This window comes from Cibotium barometz, chromosome 47 (genome assembly GCF_041138505.1).
Source record: "Cibotium barometz isolate CiBa-2024 chromosome 47, ASM4113850v1, whole genome shotgun sequence".
Classification (NCBI taxonomy): Eukaryota; Viridiplantae; Streptophyta; class Polypodiopsida; order Cyatheales; family Cibotiaceae; genus Cibotium; species Cibotium barometz.
Window position 1 is genome coordinate 23,644,525 of NC_141092.1, and position 23,788 is coordinate 23,668,312.

Below are 23,788 nucleotides of genomic sequence, written 5' to 3' on the forward strand. Positions count from 1 at the left end.
GTATCCATGCATCTGCCCATCCTCTCAAGGCACAATGTGACCAATCGCCATCCATACATGCTCCACAAAAGCATCATGCAAACCGTCATGTGTAAATCGTGGGGGCCGCCATGCACGTGCTCCTGATGGAATGTAAGCCCAAGGTGCCAGGTACTGTGTCACAATCATGGGAGGCTCTACAGTCAATCATGCCACCATCCACATGCCAAAAAAATCTCCTGACAATTTGAGCATCACGTTTGGGATACGATGATGCTACACTCCCACACAAATGTTGGGAGCACCACTCGACTATGTGGCCCGCATCTCTGAACCACTCAGCATCCTGCCGCAGCCTGCTGATGACGGCTCAGGGCACGTTTCACACATGCGCCTGCACCATCATGCTCTCCCTTCCCGTGACCAATCTCAAAGAATGACCAAATCACTGGGATACTAGACTGCACATGCCACCTATAAATCCATAAAACAAAGTCTTAGTTATTATTTTCTTTAAGATGTTCTAGTGAATTTAGTTTAATTGGGAATATAAGAGAACCATAAGTACTACCTGTAGAGCCAATAGAATTGTCGTGAGAGACGACTTGAACTGTGTGCCACAACCATCCGACCAAACCCATCGCTGGCCACGTATGATCCCACAATCTTGTAAAAAATCATCATGGAGATGAAAACAGTGTTGCACAAAATGTGCATCATGTGAATGATCATCATCACTGATATAGAAATGATACTCTCGAATAATGACACGGGTCTCGGGGGTACTCGCTATCCCATCTACATGAGCCTCTGCATGTCGATAGCTACTGTGGACCATAATAGCAACTTGGTGAGGTAAGCAATACAGACGATTAGGACACAAAAAATCAAATAAGTAATATAGCTCAAACACGAAACAAGTATTATGAAATATAACCATTACCTGCTCTGAGAAGTAATACTCAGATTGTTTCTCTTGAAAAGGTGTGAAGGTGTAGTTCTCTGCAAAATCAATCACAGAGACGACCACACCAATAGGAAACAGCACACGTACATGAGTGAGGTAGCCCCCACTTCCCCATGATCGCAACCACCTAGTACCTATGGGGTAACTCTCACTTTCAATGAAAGATATGCACACCACACCTTCTCCTTCTCACTATAAAAATTACATGTCAACTCTATCTACTCCGCGCATAGTTCTCAAATCAACTATAATTCTTCTAAGCTAAGTTGTTTTGGACATTGAATTTCTCAAGCATCAATAAAAGTTATATATAATTTTTGTAGAGGTGGGTCCTTCCCCCACAGCCATACACACACACACACACACCCAAGTACCACAAGGAGGTACAACCCTTCCAAATATTGACCAATTTTTATCAAGCAGTGGCCAAGCCCTGGGATGAATTACTCCCACAAGGAATCACTTATTAGTGACGTGGTTGAACACTGGGCAACATTAGCAAGGAACCATGCGCCTATAGTCGAATATAGGGTTTGATGCTCCAAATCCACCACCCCCTTTCTAAAGTGTCATGATTGAGGGACAACTGGATCACTACTACCATTGCCAATATTATCGAGTCGAAGCAATGTTGGAGTAGTTCCTTGGTCGATCGTAGTCAATAGTGAGGGCGTGTGTAGACTGGCGAACCTTCGTGTGCCCACCTACGTGAGAACACACACCCATGTGAACCCCTCTTAAGAGGGGTAACCTCACCTAATGAGTGAGAAGGGGGATTGAACTCACAATCTCATGGTTTCAAATTCAACGCCTTACCACTACACTACGATGAGGAACTTAGTAAAAATTATCTTTGTGCTTGTGTGCTTCAAGAATCATGTGCATGACTTCCATGAGCATGGCACTAATGGTGAGTGTCAAGTTCCCATCTATTTCTCATGTACGTGTTTCCTATTAGAAGAGCTTTGAAGAAATCCATGATGCTACTTCGAGACAAATCATGTGGCACACTAATGGTGAATGTCAAGTGCCCTATGCATAGCTCACGCATAATAAACATGTATAATATCACTTGTTGGAAGAGCTCTCCACAAGTCTATAATTTTACTTTCAGACAAGTTGTGTGGAATAGCCTTTGAAAAAAATATGACTTGCCTTTCTTATCAGTTTATGAAACTTGACGTAAAGTAATAGACCAACATTCAAGTCTATCTCATTGAAAGATCTCCTTTGTGAATATTAAGTTGATGTAGTTAGATTGTTTTGTTTGTTCTAAAACTAGTTTTGAAAAAATGTATTCTTTATTATAATGATTCTCAAAGTTATAAAATTTTAATGGGGAAGGAAGACACATGGTGTGATAAAAGATTTTCATGCATTTTCCCCAAGCTCCAAAGAGCCTTTACAAAACGACGTCTTGTGAGGTTGATTATAATTATGCCTCTAAGAAATAAGATCTTTAAAACCATGAGAAACATGTAGAATGTCCAGGTTCAAATTTCTGTATAGACACAATAGACGTCGTAGTCACATCCCAACAATGTACTTCTGTAAGAGGCTTTGAGAGCTGAGAAAATACAATGGCTATAAAATTGTGATGCAAAGCTAGGGTGAAGTGACAATTTTCAGCCCACAAGTGTAGGCATGTGACATAGCTTCCTTGCATGCTTTCTATGGTATGCTATCACCAAATGACCACCAAGATTTAGATAATGGAAGATGTATATGCCATATTTTAAGGAGCCCTATGGGCCAAAGGGTTGAACCCATCACGTGGGACAGAGGCCTTGCATCACATCTCCTATTGTTGTTTCTGCCCTATTGTGTGTGGACCATTACTAGTCCACACTCGATAGATTAAGGACGTGAACCCCTTGTTTGGCATACACGTTGTATGCATCACATCTCCTATTGTATTGGACCCATCCTATGTGCACCATTATAATCGGGTTGCACGCTATGAAAAAACCCTTTTTACATCTCCAACGTGAGTAAGTTAGAATAAACCCAACACACATGGATGTAGCCAAGCTTTCTTTGCGCAATCTTTCTTCACATTTTGTCAATATATACTCATAATATAGAATCTTGGTAGATATGAGGGTGAGATATTAAGTTGAGGGACACTCTGCATTCGCTTGTGGGGATGAATGGGGGCCCCAATGAGCTCAAATAGGTAATCTGGCCTCAACTCCAACCTTAAAGCTTAGAGGGTTTTTATATTCTCCTAATTAGTGGTAGGTGGTTAGTTGGTTGCGTTCTTGATACACGTGCAGTGGGTTGTGTTAGTACAATGTAAACCATGATTATGTACACACCAACCACACCATTTGCAGCTTTATATATAGGGGTAGTGGTCACTAGCTCATGTATCTAATTCTTATGAGCATCCATAACTTCTACTGAGATTACATCCTCCATCTAGGGTCTAAATATATCTCCATCTAAGCTCTTCTTGAGAATGCACGTGGATAAAACTATCACTTACACCTTACTTATTGTTTTTGTATAATCAAAATTTGTAAATCCTCTCCATTCTTTATTGCATAATCTATATTGTACTCTCTTTGCGAGTTCTCTCTTTTTTTCTTCTATATTTTTATATGGTATCAAAGTTGTGCGGTGATTGTAGCTAAGTTTATGTAGGAAGAATAAGTCTACCTTTGCATACTAATAGTTTAGACACTACTTTTATTGTTGGAGTGGCTTCACATTTCTTAACCTGCCTTCACAGAAAACAAGCTAGATAAAACAAGTTGCATACTCCCACAGTTCAAGATCAATGCCAACCACTCCATTTTTAGCACTAAAGATGGGGGGTAGTTTTCATGAGCTCATGTGTCCCGCACTTATGAGCATTCATACCTTCTAATCAAAGTACATCTTCCATCCACAACATGTTTAGATTTCCACCGAAGCTCTCCTTGATAATGCACGCGGGAACAAAACTATCACTTACACCTTGCTTATTATTTTTGTATAATCAAACCTTTTGAATTATTTCCATTAATTATTTCATAGTATGTTGTACTTTCTTGGATAGTTCTCTCTTTCTTTGTGGTATATCTTTTTATATGGTATCAAAGGCATGAGGTGCTTGTAGCTAAACTTGTGCAAGAAGAATAAGTCTACTTTTGGATACTAAATGGAGTTATCGCTTCATACTTGAAAGCTACTACTTATATTGTTATTGTGCTTCACATTTGTTCACGTGCCTTCACAAAAGGCAAGCTATATGGAATAAATAAGACACTCTAGAAGATCAAGATTAATGTCATTCTAAATTCTCATAAGCTGCTATGGGATTTAACCCTAAAAACAACACAATGATTATTATGCTAGATGGGGATGTTTTTCGCATGCATTGAAATATGTTTAACATAATGCTCAAGCTCTTGAGCCATTGTCACCAATGTAAGTGATTATGTACTCATTCTAATTCAATATACTACTAAAGCATGTGATGCTGCTTTGATTGTACTTTTTTGTCAATATGAAACACAAAACAAGATTAGGATTCAAAATGTGTAGAACGACCTTCTTGTTCATCATAGGCTTGCTAAAAAAGAGGCTGCGCAAAAGTTTTATCAAGAAGGTCAAATATTTGCAATATAAAATGGTTGATATTAGAGTAGCAGAGACTCATGAGAATACAACTTGAATGTGCACAATTCTACATTAGGAATATGACATGCTTGTTACAACACTAAACACTCAAGTTTTAAGTACCTTCTCTTGTTACATTAGGAATATGACATGCTTGTTACAACACTAAACACTCAAGTTTTAAGTACCTTCTCTTACTTTTCAAGATTTTAGTGCTATGCAACTTGAAGAGATGTTATGGTTGAAGACTCACAATGGCACTTTCTCAACATTTATGGCCATTCTTAATGACAAAGGTGGGGCAACTTGTGATGCCAAGAAGAGGCTCAAGAAGAAGAAGTTTCAAGGGAGCTGGTATTAGTGTGACAAGAAGGGTCACACCATTAAAGGTTGCAAAATCAAGACGCCAAGGAAGAAAATGGCAACACAAACAATTATATTTAGAAGGGGAAAGACTCCTGTTAGAATCAATCAATCATGTCACAAAATAAAGCTTGAATTCTATATGGCCATATAATAGGTGAAGACAAGAAGCACTTCAATGTGCTCCATAGAACACGCCTCAAGAGCAATTCGACTCTAGTAGTTGGGATAATAGATTTCAAGCATGAAGTATACTTTAAGAAAATGGAAGCAAAACATATGTTATGTTGATGGTAAGAAAATTGCAAAAGGTGTAAGGCACAATTGTTGAAATTGTATGCTCATGATAGAGATAAGGTGTGTGTGTAGCAAGCCATCTCATGTTAGAGATAAGATTTGTGTGTAGCAAGCCATCTCATGTTAGAGATAAGATTTGTGTGTAGAAAACCCTAGCCTAGAAGCTATAAAGGGGTCAACTCTCTCTCAATATTGTGTGAGAGGAGAAAGGCATTTTGTAAGTCTTTATTTTAGCTAAAGCATGTGATAAGCTTTTTGCTACATGGCTCTCTCTCCCCCCACATAATCCTTGTCACATCTTTCTTCCGTTGAGCACTTACACCTTTCTCAAATGGTATCATAGCTAGTCTCACATCAAAGGGTCTCTCCTCCAAACCCTTCTCGCTAAAGTGTTCTCAGTGGCTTCTGGTTTTTTCCCACTCCTCTACAATGTAGCGACTCAGTAAGCCTTGCTAACACGACTCACCCAGTCGATTTGTATCATCCTCAACCTCCTCTCATTGAAAGCCAGTTGTACAGCACTCGTGCTCAGCACAGTTGGCTCATTTCAATGAGCTGTGCACAAGCGCTACAGTCATTTGCATCCAATTGTCCTCAGTAGTGGGTTGTTGTAGTAGAACAAGGCAACATGTCCGGTCAATGCCCTTAGCTGTTTCAAGCCAGTCTTGGTCTTGTCCCTTGAACTTTCATGGTAGAAGTCGGGAGGTGGCTTGAGCTATAGACAGCTATCAACTCCCACGTGAAGTTGCTTTTTGGTGTCCGACTGAGCTGAGGCAGCGATGTCACCTACAGCATATCACTTGACAATCTTTCAACCACCACCTTCATTCTGTTGGGCACTTGTAAAAGGAAAATGGAAACCATAAGGTAATGGGTTGGCTTGGGGAGAAGGGTTCACATGCAACTCTATATTGTGTTTTGCTCCATAAGTAATTGTCTTGCAATTATTAACTTATTTTTTTTCTCTCTCATGTTGGGACACCCGGTTTGTAAATGAGCTAGACACTGCTCTTGCCATTCTATAAGGCAAGTAGTAAGACCTCTCCTACCTCCCCATTATCATCATGTCAAAGGATACACATGCCATCAACAAGCTTGATGGAGAAGGGTTTCACACTTAGCAAGTCCAAGTTTGATATGCTCTCATGAGCAAGAGTTTATGGCCTTTGGTGAAAGGCACGAAGGTGGTGGATTTTGATGATTCCAAAGTTGTGGAAGATGATGAATGAGATCAGTCCATTATAGCTCTAAATATGGACAAAAAGCTCATCCATCATGTGGTCAACATGAAGACAGGGAAGAAAATGTGGGATGAGATGGCAAAGTTGTATGGACCAAAGGGCAAGCACTCCCATATCTCTCTCAAGGTGAAATTTTTTGGCCTTGAAATGAAGAGTGGAGAGTCCCTTGGAGGCTTCATAAGCAACATGAAGAGAATAATGAGACAACTTGTAAGCATTGATGTAAGAATCAAAGAGGAGGACTCCGTGGTGGTTCTTCTCAATTCGATGCCCTGATGAGTTCTCCAACCTTGTCACCACCCTAAAGCACCTTCCTAACCCTACCTTTAAAGTCATCGAGGCGGCTCTCCTTGAAGAAGATCAATGACTACGTGGTGTAAAGAATGGAGGATCTACATCGACTTCTGCTCCTATATCAAATGAGGCTCTTGTCATGAAGTATAACCTTAAATGCTCTTATTGTAACAAAAAAATGACATACGGCTGATCAATGTTTCAAAAGGTATCTATAAGCTCAAATATCATAAGTGTGGAGAGAGCAAGAGCACACTACTTCAAGGTTTCCACAAAATGCTTCTAATAGACAAGAGAGGCGGAGAACTTTGTATCCAATACCTCTACTCCTAATGATGGACTCCTATGATAAAGGAGTGTGGTAATAAGCACACATTGTAACTCACAAGCCAATTCTTATACAAACCTATGTTATAAAGGCTTTCCCCTTTTTTTTGGTGTATGAGTATGTCCAATGCCTCCCCATGTTCCATGTTGCCATGTCCCATGTTGAAATTGTATGCTCATGATAGAGATAAGGTGTATGCTCATGATAGAGATAAGGTGTATGACATACCAGGATGGGCTACTATGATTTTGATGGGGTTTAAGAATATGATTGTAGGAAAAATGTTTGTCACTTGGTTCTGGGTCTTTTTCTTGAACCTTTAAGAAGAAACATATAGTGGCACTTTCTTCCCCCTAGGTAAAATTCGAGGAAGCATGTTATGTTTCTCGTGAGATAATATGGATGAGGACGATCTTATCTAGCATGGGAGCCCATATTAGTGGAGCCACACCCTTACAATACCCATTGCATGGCTATTTCTAAGAACTGTGTGTTTCCTGCTCCCACTAAGCACAACAAGGTCGAGTAATGACATGTGCATAAGCTCGTTGAGTATGAGGTATAAGAGTTGGGGTACTATTCTATAGAAAAACATTGCACCAATATTTATGCCAAGGCACTTGGGAATAATTAGTCTGCTTAACATCTTCATTGGCTTACTGTTATGCCCCAAGTTCTTTAATGCATCTCTAGGTGAGCAATGAGGAAAGTAGGGGGATGGGGTGGAAGGGTGGGTTGGAGGAGTGTTATAACACACTCAAGCCCCACATCCCATCATGTACCTATCTTTCTTATAATAATGCACATTGGTAGGGCCCATTATAAGGAGAAGCTATAGGAGCCTAGGACTTTTGTGGGTGTTACATAATGTCCACCCTTTAGCTGTACACGGGGACGCCCGGACGTTAGTGTGTCATCCTAATGAATTGGTATCATGGGTGACCCCACATTAAATGCCGGTTACCTAGTGTTATTGGTATAGCTTGAGACCATGCTTGATGGGTGTATGTTGTTGAAGTGTAACAAGTAGTGCCATGCTTGACAACTATATTGTGGGTGGTCAAAGTAAAACAAGTGGACTATGCTATAGTTGAAGTGTAATAAGTGGTTTATGCAATTGATGTGCCATGCTAATTATAGTGTAACAAGTGGCAATACACTCCATGTTGGATGATGTGTATAATGATACTCTCATCGTAGTGAAATAAGTGGTAAGTGTATGTTGTGTTTGTACCTATCAACGCTTCATATTGGGATTAATTGTAGAGAAGGGTAATTAATTGAAACAACTAATGTATTTACATTTGTGAGATAGGTGATGAGCAGCGCGTGTGTCGCATATGGAGGATCTTTTCTATATCATCTCAGAATATTATTATTCCGTATTATTTTGTTGGCCACGTGTTGAATGTTTATACATATTATTTATGCGCGCTTGTGTGTGGCGTTGCTATATTCCTAGCATATATATTAGAAGATTTTTGGTTATTTACACTTAGTGTGTGAACAAGCTCTAGTATTTGAGTTATTTTTGTAAAAGTGGAAAAGCAAGCCCAATTTTGTATACACAATTATTAATATCTCCTTGGGGTATTTATTGAATAGAATTCTCAAAATACTCATGTCGTGGAAGTGGAGCTACATTCATGAGGAGGGATAGATAAAATAAATTTATCTAAAATTTATCTTTGAATTTAAATAAAATATCCAATAGTTTTAATATGCTAGGAATTTCTCTTTTCCCATCTAAATAATGGAATTTCAAATGTTATAGGAACATTTTTGCTTATAATTTCAAGGGCCAGTAAAGAGCTACAGCACTTATACCCTCGGTATATACGAGTAGTCACGATCCTTGAAATTATAAGGTAATTACCATCATGTCTAGGCCTCAAGCAAGTCAGGGATTCCATACAATTGCGGTACTTCCATCTTAAGACCCAATTATCAATTTATGAATTTCATTCTGAATATCAATTTGTATGAATTTCATCACACTTTTGCTGCTGCTACATAAATTTTTGACATTTCTGGCTTCACGCTTGATCCACTTTAGCCAATTCGCTTTGATACCAGCTGAAAGATCCCTACCTCCTTCGCACCGGGGATTCAGGGGTGCTAGCATCGGAAGTAGTACTTCTTGTGCAGGCTTTTGTGCAGGCAGGGTCCCTCACTCGAGGCCTCACCCACACGGATATTCGGGCAAGAGACTAATCCCTCGGTCTTCCAAAAAATGAACCCGAAAAAGCTTCCCTCGCCCGGAAAGCACAGGCGATTCCTCAGGGATATTTTTACTCTAACGTAGTCAAGAGTCTTAAAACTAACTGAACTGATCCAACCAAACCCGTAAGTCTTGTGAAACCCCTCTTCCCCCTCTGCACACCAGATTCCTGGTTGCTAGCAGCGGAAGTAGCTTCCTTTTGCGCAGGGCAGGGTTTCCCACTCGGGGCCTCGCCCTCGAATGCCCGGACACGAGACTAATCTTCTGGTGGTCATTCCAAAATCAAAATCGAAAAAATTTTCCTTGCCTGAAAAACGGGAACGATTTCACCTTTTTTATTTTCTTAAACAAATTTTCTAACGGGGTCAAGAGACTAAACTATCCTTCACCTGATTAAACCAGATAGAAGGAAAACTATCACTAACTTAGTTTGAAGAAATCAACGCTTTTTTACTAACCGAAATCAAGCACAGCTGTTGATCTAATCATTTGAGGAAATCAACGCTTTTTTCCTAACCGAAGTCAGGCATAACCATTGATCTATGCATTTGAGAAATTCTTCAAATTTTTATTTAACTACTCAAATTCTAAGCGTATTCCTATTATTTCAATTTAATTATTAAAACTCCACTGATTCCAACCTAACCCCATGCGGCCCATGGGTTAGCCACCACCCACCACTGGAATCGGTAGAACCAGATAATTACTCACCCACCCATAATTGAATGCCTTTCTTAACTTTTGCGTTTGAATACAGATACGCACACACTCCTCTTTCAAACTTTAACATATAAAATAATCCTTTGACAAACAGTTATTGGTTACAGATGTCATAGCTCAAAAATTCCATCCAATCTCTTCTTTCTCAAAAAATAGTATCACTCTGGACTCTCCGTTGAGACCAACTAGTCAGCCAACGAGATCCACTAATAGATTACAATAATCATTTCGTCCATCATACATATCTTCCATGACATACGCATGGGTGTTATAGGCACCGTGAGCCCATGCATCTCCTGGTCAGAACCCTCCAGGATCCTCCTTAGTGTCCTAGCACTTCACTCAGGGGGGACCGCTTCGTCGGTCCTCGCCCATCGTACTGGAAGCGCACCATTTTTCAACCATACCCGCGAGGCTGGTCAAGACCAGCAGGCTTTGCCGCCGCATGAGCCATCCTTTGAACACTCCCTGCCAGCTATTGCAACTGAACTTCCCTTAGAAAAACATATACCAAATGCTCCCTCTAGCATTCTGGCGTCCTTTAAGAAAACAGGGATTCTATGCACGTTTTCAGTTTGATTTTCTTTTGAATACAAGGAGTATTTCTTGAATTAGTATCCCCAAAACTTCTTGATCGAAATTCTAAATTTCATACCAGAATTCCTCGAATTCTATAACCTTGATCCACAGATCAATTCGAAGGGTCTCAAACTTAGTTTAAGATTTGGCAGGAGTTTTGAGTGTATTTTTCTAAACTGGTCATACCTTCTTTCCTCGAAACTGACGAAAGAGTTTGGTCTTGGTCATAGTTTGATTCAAGGTTCGAGTCGGATAAGATTTTTCTTGAACTATCTTTCTCGAAAAGGTTTGATGATTCAGTTACTATTTTACTGAATTTCTTTCTTTGAATATTCACTTAACTGATTTCTAAATTAGTTTACGAATTCCAATGAGGAATAAATTAATCATTTATTTGAATATTTTGATCTCGATAGATTTCTTGAATTTTCTTTTTACAATCCGTGTGAATATAAAACAATAGAAATTTCTCTCTTAGAGTATTTAATTATTCATTTATCAAATACTCATAGAATTTAAACATAGAATTTAAAAGAATTCTAATTTTGATATAAAAATTCTTTATGCATCTATTTATGCATAAAAATCAACTTCAATGGGAATAACACTTTTATTAGAAAAATCCTTTTATGCATAAAATTAAATTTAATAGGAATATCACTTTTAAAATAAAAAGAATTTCTTTATGCATCTATTTATACATAAAAATCAATTTTTATAAGAATAACGCTTTTATAATTAAAATTTTTCATTTATGCATCTTTCTATGCATAAAAATCAAATTTCTTAAGAATAACACTTTTGTAATAAAAAAAATTCCTTTATGCATCTTTTTATACATAGAAATCAAATTTAATAAGAATAACACTTTTATAATAAAAAATTCCTTTATGCATCTTTTTATACATAGAAATCAAATTTAATAAGAATAACACTTTTATAATAAAAAATTCCTTTATGCATCTTTCATGCATAGAAATCAAATTTAATAATGATAACACTTTTATAATAAAAATATTCCATTATGCATCTTTCTATGCATAGAAATCAAATTTAATAAGAATAACACTTTTGTAATAAAAAAAATTCCTTTATGCATCTTTCTATGCATAGAAATCAAATTTAATAAGAATAACACTTTTATAATAAAAAATTCCTTTATGCATCTTTCTATGCATAGAAATCAAATTTAACAAGAATAACACTTTTATAATAAAAAAAATTCATTTATGCATCTTTCTATGCATAGAAATCAAATTTAATAAGAATAACACTTTTATAATAAAAAAATACCTTTATGTATCTTTCTATGCATAGAAATCAAATTTAATAAGAATAACACTTTTATAATTAAAAAAATCCCTTTATGCATCTTTCTATGCATAGAAATCAAATTTAATAAGAATAACACTTTTATAATAAAAAATTTCATTATGCATCTTTCTATGCATAGAAATCAAATTTAATAATTAATATCAGTGATATCCATGCATATTCATAGGTGAATATGTACATGGAGTAATTAGAATATTTCTTTTAGATGCAAAAATGGTGGGAATTACTCTTTTGGAATAACATAAAAACAAACTTTCTTTTTCACAAAATTCTGGTGGAAAATTTTGCCATAACCTCCTTTGTGTGGCTGACCATTTCTCATTTTTATCTTTCTTCAATTGACTTAATTAACCCGATTTAGAATTATAGAACTTTAATCTACATAATTTTCTAAATTCAAGAGAGTAAACAATAAGAAGAGTTTAATTAATCACTTAGTTAACTTTCTAGGATTAAGAAAGGTTAGAATGTAAAGCGGAGAAGGGGGTGGCCTTTTCATCAAGGCATAACATTTGAATTTAAATCAATCATTTGCAAAACATAAAAATCAAGAAAACCATAGATTTTTCATTAAAATTCATAAACAAAGTAAGAAAATTAGCTTACATGGAGCTTGTGAGCTCTCCTTTGGCTTGAGGGATTGAGGGTTCTACTCTTGTTTGAAGCAATAGTTGCCACCAATTCACTTTGGAGAGGATTAGGCCAAAAACAATTCAATTATTAAAAAAATTCAATGTAGATGGCTCAGGACGACAGGAGTAGAGTAACAGTGCACAAACACCATTAAGCTTTTACAAAGGGCAAGGCTTCTATTTATAGGAAAAAGTGAGCCTCTAACCAAGCAAACTGATTCTAGAATTTTTCAGATCAGTTTGGTCAATTATTTGACCATTTTTGGGTCAGTTCAGCTTACTTTTTGGATCTAGATTTGAAATAGGAGAGAGGAGAGATGAAAATATCTCATTTTATTGATTAAAAATTGGATTAATGATGAGAAAAAGGCACCTACTTCATGAGGGAAAATTCCCACACTGAGGTGTCAAAATTTAGTTTTTTAATTCTTTTCTTTGGTCCTTAGTCCACTCTTCATCTTATGTGAGCATTTACTCATTTTTGGGAGGTTTTTCTTTTATTCTTCAATTTATCTCCTCCCTATATTTGGATTAATCTCATTGGCCTGTCAAACCTTTGTTTGGACCTTAATCCAAAATTTTCTAAAAATAGGGGCCGTTAGGCAACTGGCTAAGGTCTTTTGTGCACATTATAATTTATTTCTAATGCACCTTAGGAATTGCTTTTTAAACTTCTGTTTTCGGGGAATTTATTTTAATAAGAAGGGATATTTTTCCATCCAAAGATATCTAAAAATTGAATTATCTCTCTCTAGAATATTTTCTCTCTCTAGGCCAAACAGTTAGAAACAAGATGTTTTATTATTCTGAAAAGGGATTGATTACAGGGGAAGAATCAGGACATCTTGAGGGGATGGGGAGGAATCTTACATCCTCTCCCACTTGAAAAATGTGAGATGTACTCATCTCGTAAACTGGGGATAATCCCGCATCAGTTCGACTTCTTTCTCCCAGGTGGCATCTTCAAAAGGATAGAACTTCCATTTGACTAATAATTCTCTCAGAATTCTATTCTTGAGAGCATCTGTTGCTCCATGTCGTCAAGCATTTGTCTGGACATCTTGACCCTAATCAATGGGTCGGTGGACCACGTTAATGGTGTTAGGAAGTCTTATCCATACAAAAAATTGAAAGGGCTCATCTCCCGATACTTCGGTGATAAGAAGCATTGTAGGCGAATTCCAGATAGCTTAGCCACTTCTTGGGTTCCCTGCCATAGTATGACTAGAGTATACCTTCGATTACTTGGTTCACCCTTTCTGTTTGACCATCGATCTCGCGGTGGTAAGCTATGCTGAGATCCACGAAAGTTCTTACTGCTTCGAAGAATACAGTCCAGAATCTTGACGTGACATGACCTTCCTGCATGAGTGCACCTCCCAGGGCAAAACCATTGGCATCAGTTTACTACCTCAAAGGGTAGAGAGAATTTCGACAACTTTAGAACGGGATTGGTTACTAAGGCGGTCTTCAGCTTATCAAAAGTGCTCTGACACCTGGCAAACCATTGAAACGGGGTATTCTTCTTGAGAAGATTAGTCAGGGGGGAAGCTATGAGAGCATATTTAGGTATAAAAATTCTATACCAACTAGTTAATCCCAAGAATCCCCTGACTTCTTTCACTGTATTTGGTTCAGGCCAATCTATGACTGCCTGGACTTTTGTAAAATCTGGAGAAATTTTATCTTTGGATACCAGAAAGCCCAAGTATTCAACATGGTTGACAGAGAAAGTGCATCTGCTCTTTTTTGCAAAGACTTGGTGCCTCCTTAGAATCTCAAGAACTTTATGGACGTGAGCTTTGTAAGATTACTCCTCAGCCTGAATATCAAATAAGACTCTACTTCAATCCCTTGTAATCATTCTATGTTTTTGAATGCAAGAAAACATCATTTTTTCTTATTTTGCCTAGCGAGATAAAAATTTCTAGAGAGTGGTAAATCGAAATTGGGATATTTTTGGATAAATAAATTCTACAAATATCCAAAAAACGTTTCCTTGAAACAGAAAATCAAAATAGATTTTCCAAGGTGCAATTGGAATCAATTAAAATTGATTCAGAAGACCTTAGCCTAAGGGTCTAGATTTTTGATTTTTTTTTTGATTATGTTCCAATTAAGGTTCCTATGGACCAATAAGATTAATCCAAGTGTTGGGACAAGATAAATCCAAAGAATAAAAGAAAATACCTGAGTAAATGCCCACATAAGATGAAGAGTTGACCAAGTACTAGGTTTATTAGTTAAAAATTATGAAGTTCTAATAAAAAAATGAGATATTTTGGAGTAATCATTCATTTTTGACACATGTGTAAGGAAAAGGGAGAACTTCAAGGAGGCGCCTACTTCACATGCTTGGATGAGTTTAAAACTAAAAAATAATAGGATATTTTTTATCTCTCCTCTCTCCTAGATCAAACCAAATAAAAAAGGGAGCCAAACTGGTCCAAATCTTATCCAAATTCAACCAAACTGAAGCTGGAAAATTCTAGAACTCAGTTGGACTCAGTTAGTGGCCTCTATCTCCTATAAATAGACCCTCATTCCTTTGTATTATTAACTGTGAATTAAACTATGCCGGTATTACTCTAAACTAAGCTTAATTTCTATTATCCTCTAAAAACCTCTACAAAATTGAAGAGATTGGAGCTTCTCTCTCTCTCTTCAATCTTCCTTGGTGACTCCTATAACAAGCCAACCAATTGATTGGTTGGGGGCCTCTACTATGATCAAAGAATCAAGTAAATTAGAAGGTAAAGTGTGGATTGTTATCTTTTTCTTATTAAAACTCTAAATGCTTCTCTTCTCAACCCCTCTCAAGCTTGAGAAGCTTTAATTTGAATGGCTTTTGATTACTATTGAAGTTCTTTTATGAATTGTAATAAAGAAACACATAAATTTTTATTTATGCTTAATTTTAATAGTTTTTAAGCATTTCTCTCTCTCCCCCAAAGAAAGGTCATTCCTATGACCTATTATCAATCCAAATGAAGCTTCTCATGAAGCATTTCTCTAATCCAAAAGTAATTTCTATGCTTGTCTAATTGGAGGCCAAATTTTTTTAATGCTTTTATGATATTTATTTCATAGAGAAATTATGAATCAATCCATAATTGGATAATGATCCAATTAGTGGTCATTCTAATCATATCAATAATATTAAACTTCATTCTTTCAATTAAATTGAGAATTATCAATAATAGCAGCAGCGGAGCTATGGCAAAATTTTTGTAAAATAAACACATAAAACATTTTCATTCAAAATATGAAAAGAGGACTTCCTACCATATTCTAGGAATTATCATCCTAGATTAAGTGAATGATTCTCATTGTAATCATGGAGAAATTGATTTTTATGTTTATGCATAATTAGTAAATTAAGAAAAAGAGAAATTTCTAGTAATTTATTTTTATGTTAAAAGAGTAATCCCCATGACATTGGAAATCCATATATTCCAATGATTTAGAGAAAAAAAAATTGGAATGCTAAAATAATGTATATTTTATGAAAGATTTTAGTTAAATTTATCTTTTTGTATAGATAAATTTTTATGATGAAAGAGGAATTCCTACCATATTGAAATTCAAATATTTAAATAAGGAAAGTATAATTCCTAATGCAAAGGAATTAATGAAGATTTTTATTTAATTTTTAAGAGAAAATATAGTTAAATTTATCTTTTTGTATATATGAATTTTTTTGATGAAAGAGGAATTCCCACCATATTGGAATCGAATTAATTAAATGAAGAAAGTGTAATTCCTAGTGCAAAGGAGTTAATGGAGATTTTTATTTAAATTTTAAGAGAAAAATTTAGTTAAATTTATCTTTTTTGCTTAGATAAGTTTAAATGATAAAAGAGGAATTCCCATTATATTGGAATTCAAATGTTTAGATGAGAAAAGTGGAATTTTTAGCTTAAAAGAATTAATGGTTATTTTTATGTAGTTTTAAGAAGAATTTTCATAGATTTAATTTATGGAAAAGAGGAATTTCCATGATAATTGGATTGCACTCATTGAAATGAGAAAAGAAGGATTTCAAGTTTATTCAAAAAAATAGGTATTGATATTTTAGTTAAAAGATGAATTTTCATGATATCTGGATTTGAATTAAATTCTAATGTCAAAAGATGAATTTCCATCATAATTCTACCTAATAAATTAAGGTTGAGAATTTATGTGGAAAAAAGAATATCTTGGATATTTGAATTGGTAAAATCATTAAATGGATATTTACCCAAAAACTAGATGTTTAGTTGAAAGGAATCCTGGTAGAACTAAACTGAATGAATTTAGTTAGACTATGTGAGGTCGGACAGTAAACCTAATTGTCCTTCTCTTGAACTGAATCAGACAAAAACTTCGTGACCAATACTAGTTACTAAATCCAAAGAATAGACTACCGGAACTAATCTAGTTTTTCCCTGACCAATCTCACCAAGAATCTAGTTGGACAAATGGATAAAATGACGGGTAGATTACCCTGATGAGAGATCAAGGATCCTCATTATGAAACTGGGAATTATTGTTGGAAAAAGGGTCTTTGGAATCGATCTCAAACTGGAATCTCACTAGCATTGGAAACTCTGTTTTTCATTCAAAGGATTGTTTTACGCCAGAATGCTAGAGAAAGCATTTGGCTTATGTTTTTCTAAGATGAGGTTCATTGGAATAGCTGGCGGGGAGTCGCCAAGGGACGTCGCCAGCGGCAAAGCCTACTGAGGTCTTGACCAGCCTCGGTATAGTTAAAATGATGCACTTTCGGTACGATGGGGGAGGACTGACAAAGCGGTCCCTGAGTGAAGTGCTAGGACACCTAAGGAGAATCCTAGAGGGTTATGACCAGGCGATGCACAGGCTCACGGTTTCTAGGACACCCAGGTGTACGTCGAGGACGATATCTGATGGGACAAAAAGGAAAGGTTTTTGGGAACAAAAATTTGATACTGGATCTCATTGGTTGGCCAGCTGGTCTTCAACGGAGAGTTCAGAGGATGCATTTTTGTAATACAATGGACTTGGAATTTTGGAAAATGATGATCGAAAATATTATGATTTTATTCAAGGATTGTCTTAAAGCCAGTCGAATCTGTTATAAATGGCAATTTCATATTGGGTGTGTATGTGGTATGCCTATCTGATTTTTGCATGAATCATCGGCTAGGGGACATGGGAACTCTTTTCCTCGGTACCCGGGCAAAAACCCAATCAAATCTTTATAAAGGAATCCCACCAATTTAGTGGTCGACGGGTGGTTGGGCTAGATCAGAGGAACTCCGGCTCTCTCGAGAATGCAAAGGGAAGACCTTCGAAGTGAGAACAGATGCTTCGGATGTCAAGGACTTGGGCACCAGCTCAAGGATTGCCCATCTCCTTCTATGGGCCAAGGAAGCCAAGGTCCCAGAGTTCCGAGATAGACTCCTTCATATCAGTCCAATCAAGGTCCCCACGCCAAAATTAGGGTAACCCCAGATAAGTGCCAGCTTAGCCTACAGCCTCCATGCAAAAGCCTCCATGCAAAGCAATCTCCTAACTCCCTCCTAGAATTGGAATAACCAAAGAGAGAGAGTTCCACCTTAGATTGCAGTATCTAGAGCAGTCACCTTAGTTGAGGAAGTGGAGGAAGAGAAAGGACAGATCTATGCAACAATTGAGCATCAGGGGAATAACATCAATTCTCAGTCCTCCAGACTCCAGCAGAGTACCAGGGTAAGAAATTCAATCTTTTGATTGATTCAGCCAGTACTCATTCTTTTATTTTCCCAGGATGTCTACGTAAATTAGTCCTAAATAAAAAATCAGGGAAACCTATGCAAGTGGAATTAGACAGTGGGAAGATTCTTTTCACTCACCTTGAGACTGACCTTATTCAGTTTAGCTTAGATGGGAACGTAACAGAGTGCCAGTTCAGAGTCCTACCCCTGGGAATATATGACGGAATCCTTGGAATGGATTGGCTCCAAAAGAATTAGGCTGACATTCATTGTCACAAAGGAACCATCTCTTTCCTAGACCTTCACAGGAATCAAGTTCAAGGAATTGGAATTTTTGGATCCCCAGTGCTGCAATTAGTCAAGGCTTCCAAATTATTAAAAGGGCTCAGAAAGAGGCAAACTGTGTATGTCGTTAAAATGAATCCTATAGACATAGAATGTAAAGCTAAAGAACCAGAGTGGTTAAGTGAGTATGCAGATGTGTTTCCTGAAGAGCTGACTAAGATGCCTCCATCTCGTGAAGTAGATCATGAGATCGAACTAACCCCCGGAGCTCAGCCAGTAGCCCAGTGTGCTTACAAAATGCCAGTCCCTGAAGCCATAGAACTTAAGGAAGAGTTAAGACAACTGTTAGAGTAGGGATTTGTCAGACCCAGTTTCTCACCTTGGGGAGCACCCGTTCTCTTTCAAAAGATAAAAGATAGAACATTAAGAATCTGTTGTAACGTACCCATCTTCACTAATAAAGAGATGTCCATGTAATTATGAGTTTTTGTGGTATAATTATCAATAATTTTATTATTTGAGTCATTTTCACTTAGAATCTTCAAATTCTGAGCCCAAATTTGGAATCTACGCGCGATTTTACCCTAATATAGGATTTTACAGCATCCAAAACGGACACCGGATCAAGCCTATACGCTAATTTTAATCATTTTAGTTAAAAAATGGCGACCTTTAAACCTTAATAAATGCACGACCGCACGTCCGATTGACGAACGGTCTAAACCCCTGCGACCAGGAGAACCTCCCGGACAAAAAAAATTTTCGCCCCCCGGGGCGGTCCGGTACGCAAATCGAGGCGGGCGCCCCAAATTTGGGTACCCCGCCCCAAAATTTGGTCCGTACACACTTACTAGGGCGCCCGTACAATGGCCGCCCAAGAACCAAAGGACGGCCGCCCACTGTTTGGTCCACGCGTACCCTTGGGCGGACACCCAGACTGGATAAGGTACATGCGTACCACTCCTTTCCCAGACAACCGACACCGTACCTTTCCGGTAGACCCATGCAGGCCACTGATCCATAGCCTTTGAAGGTACACCGTCCTTTCGTCCCTGCTTTGCGCAGCGCCCGTACCCTCACCCCTCAGCTATATAAACCCCCGGGGTGCTCCTCAGTCGGCACGCACTTCTGTGTAGCGTATGCCCTGTTGTGCTGCCGTCTGTACCGCCGTAGCGTACTTGCTGCAAGTACAGCCGCCCTTGCAGCCACCCCTCTCACAGCCCCTCATTTGGCTCTTTTCAGATAAGCCAATTTTCCTCCATCCTCCTCTTGCCTTGGACCAGTGTCCTTAACTCTTCTCCCCCCCCCCCCCCCCCCCCCCCCCCCCCCGTGAGAATAGACTTACAGAGAGGCTTGCAGCAACCCCCTCCCAGCCCTCTCCACGTTTTTGCCTTTGGGCTTAAGGACATCTCACAATCCCCCCCATTTGCGTAGACTTTAGTAAGGGATTTTTGGCTCAAGCGAGGGTTCGTGCGCCATATTCTTTTGCTCATACGGAGAGCAAACGAGCTCGGAATTCAGATCCGACTGAAGCGTTTCGATCGCAGTAGCGAGCTCTACAAGGCGACGCCTAAGATGGCCTCATCCCGGAGACGGCAAAATATTACCTCAAGAGGCGCACGTAACAACGAGATGGAGGGAGATGCGCCCAATGCGGCTCCAGTCCTCCCTTTTCAAGTCCCTCAAGGAAACAGTGGCCAGGTTAGCTTGGTTAATTTTCAAAAGAAGAGAATTTTCCTTAAATCAGTATTAATGAATGGTGTCTTTTTCTTTTAAAACAAGGACATAAAAGTTATATGAAATTACGAATTATGTGATGTTGTTTTCGATAAATTGCGTTGAAATTGCTATCTTCATGAATTGTGAATGCTATACTTAGAAAGTTGCATTGAAGTTGTTATCTTTGGAATTCAAGATTTCTTTTGGCTTCAACGCTAACTCCGTTCCGTGCTTGTGTAGCCGGGCGGCGTCATTAGCAAAGCCCGGGAATGGCCCAAGGTATCCCTCATACCTTTGGGAGAATAAGGATCGCCGATTGAGGCGAGAGATTATGAGGCTGCCTAGTTCTGAGGGCCCAGGCTAGTGCGGTAAATAAGCCCACCCTAGTGCGCAGACATCCCTCTGAGGGGCGGGAGGATCGAGCGATGGAGCCTGAGAGGGCGACAGGCCGGCTTGAGTCCTCGCCAGCGGCCGACGATGAGGTGTATGGTCCCGTAGGGTTTTGCCCAGCATGTAGAGGCTGGAAGGCCGAATTCTAGATCATCGGCAGAATAAGAATAAGAGAGCCGGATTGGCTTGTATGGAAATGGATTCATGTATAAACTTTTTATATAATTGCATCTTGTCTTTGGTATGATTGTATTGTGTAAGAAGGCTGTTATAACGAACCTTGTGAAGAAGGGCCCTAATTAAGGAATATGCTTATTTATGTCAAACAGTGTGGTAGTATTAATTAGAAAACAAATTGATGCGTGAGTAGGGTGGAAAGTGGGAGGATGGAATGCCCTGACGGCACCATCCTACGGATGGGTGGACCCGATTAGTCGGGTAGCTTTCCAACAAATTAAGTGAAAGCCCTACGTTAGATAGTTAGATTCTTGGGCAACTCTATTCAAGAAGACTAGGCCAGCGGCTGTGCCTTGCATAAGATGAGGAAAAAAGCGTTGTCCCTAGAAATCAAGTCTAGTAGTTGCCCAATTTTTGATCAATTGCCCTATGGGTGATTTGACGTTTAGGAAATCACGCTCCCCCTGCGGGATAGAGCTAGGTCATACCTATAAATCGTATCCTTGAATCTCTACAGGGTCAAGGTGTCGATGAATAGGAAATTTTTCCCAAGATAAGACTTAGCGGACTATCTTAAGTGTTTCTCCCATTTTTAAAGGGAGGAACCTTACAATTGGTATCAGAGCCTGTTTGGCTCCTAGGAATTGCTGTTTAAGGACTGTTTTGTAATAAATGTTTTACCTAACATAATTAGTAAAGACATCCTACTAAAACAAATAAATTAAATTGATGTTTGAATGATTGTAGGAAGAGGAAGATGCCTACTCCAAATTTCTAGTTTTCCAATGCATCTTCGAGACTGCTAGTCACTCCTCGAATTTCGAGTTCCGCGACACCATGGTGCAGATATTAGAGAAGATATCCCTCCCTCATTTCTCTCGTATTCAGAGAGGATGGGGTAGAGATTTCTGGAGTCGTGGGCCGAGATACTTCATCATCCGAGCAGATCAGATTGGGAACCTCACCACCGACCTTAAGCGGATTCGTTGGATTGAGAAGCTGAAGATGGTCCGCTTATTTTGGTTCGTCGGTACCCCCAGGGACGACACCTCGGTGACTATAGATGGGGTTCGCATACCTCAGGATCGTTGGGTGTATGACAAAGTGATGCAGGTCTTACCTGCTGATAGAGTAGCAGTGTTGGGACCCACCCCAATCCAGAGTTTACCACCCTTACCATCAGTTTTTAGAGTCTTAGAAACTACAGCGGAACCCCCATATTTCACATATGTGGACCGCTCTACCCTTATGTCACAGTGAAGCCTAGGAATTTCCCTTGATGTCAAATAAGACTAATTATATTAGTCTCAGATCTTTGTAATAAAACTTGTCCTTGTAAATATTTGGAAATAAAATAATTTCAATGGTTTTGCTCTCCAAAAATTAAGCGTTGTGCAAATATGAATCTTGTAATCTTAAAAATTGTTTTTACGATGATGGCCAGGATGACCACCCTCCACTTCCCAATGCGCTTTATACCGATACCCAGGAGAAGAAGCTCCTGCTCAAGCAAATGCAACCTCCCTCCTTTAAAGGAGAAGGTTTAAAGGTTGAGAAGGATGCTGAAGTCTGGATTGAGGCGATGGACGATTATTTCTCTGCTGCCGGTACTGGAGTAGCAAATCAGTCTATGCTCGCACAGTTTTGCCTCACTGGAGATGCTAAACTCTGGTGGAAACAGTGGTGCCGTGACAAGGAAGTCACCGAGCATTCTCAAATGTGGGAAGACATCAAACAGGCAGTGAAGGAAAGATATCTTCCTCCATCCCATGAGTCCATAAAGATGAATGAGTTCTTTAGTCTTAGACAGTGCAGCTTAACTCTTGAGGACTACTATTCCAAATTCATTACCCTTCGGAAATATGCCCCAGCCATGATTACTTCCCAGCAAGTGGCCCGTTTCTGCCAAGGGCTAAATGAACCCCTAGATTCCCGCCTTGAAGCAATGAGGCCAAGCACATTACAGGATGCTCTCATACGAGCTAAGCCCCTTGTGAAAGAAATGAAGGCTAACAAACCGAAGAATCAAAAGAGATCTTACCCTGAGGCAAACCTTAGAGATCAACCCTACAAGAAACCTCAACAGAATTTCCCCTACTACAACAGAGGGCGACAAGGCAACTCTTTTGCCCCCCGCTCGTATGCTGCTTCTTCCAGAGAAGGCCCTCTGTGTTTTGAGTGCAATGAGCCGGGACACTTTAGAGCCAACTGTCCCAAGATGGCAACATCATTCCCCCAAGGTAACAGAGGAAATCAAGGCCGTGGAACCCCTACCCACCAAGGTGCAAGAGGCAGTGGTCGTGGCAGAGGCCGCGGAGGAACAGTTGCTAGAACTGCCTGTGTTATAAGTGAAGAACCAACCTTGGAAGAGGCTGAAGAAGAGCGCGCCACCGTCCATGCGGCAGTAGAGCACCAAGGTCCGAATAAACAATTTGGTGTAATCCAAGCCCCCGCCACTCATCACGGTAAGCCATTTCAGCTTTTGATTGATTGTGGCAGTACCCATTCATTCCTTTCTCCTAGGTGCTTGCAAAAATTAAACTTGAGTCAAAAAACAGCTAGAAAAATGATTGTAGAGTTAGCCAGTGGGAAAGAAGTAGTATCTCGCCACTCTATAGGAAACCTTGATTTTGAGCTGGGTAATGAGCAAACTCATGGTCACTTTAGAGTCTTGCCACTAGGAATTTATGATGGAATCCTTGGGGTGGATTGGTTAATTGCAAACAAAGCTAGCATTCATTGTAACCAGGGGAGTATCACTTTTGAAAATGAGCATGGCCAAGTAATATCTGTTCAGGGGATCACAGGAAAACCTAAGTCTAGAGTAGTCAAGGCAAAACATCTTCTCAAGGGAACACGTAAGGGTCAGCAAGTTTTCTTAGTCAAACTCAACAAAGTCCTTGAACCTAGTATGGAGACAGAACCCTCTTGGCTCCAA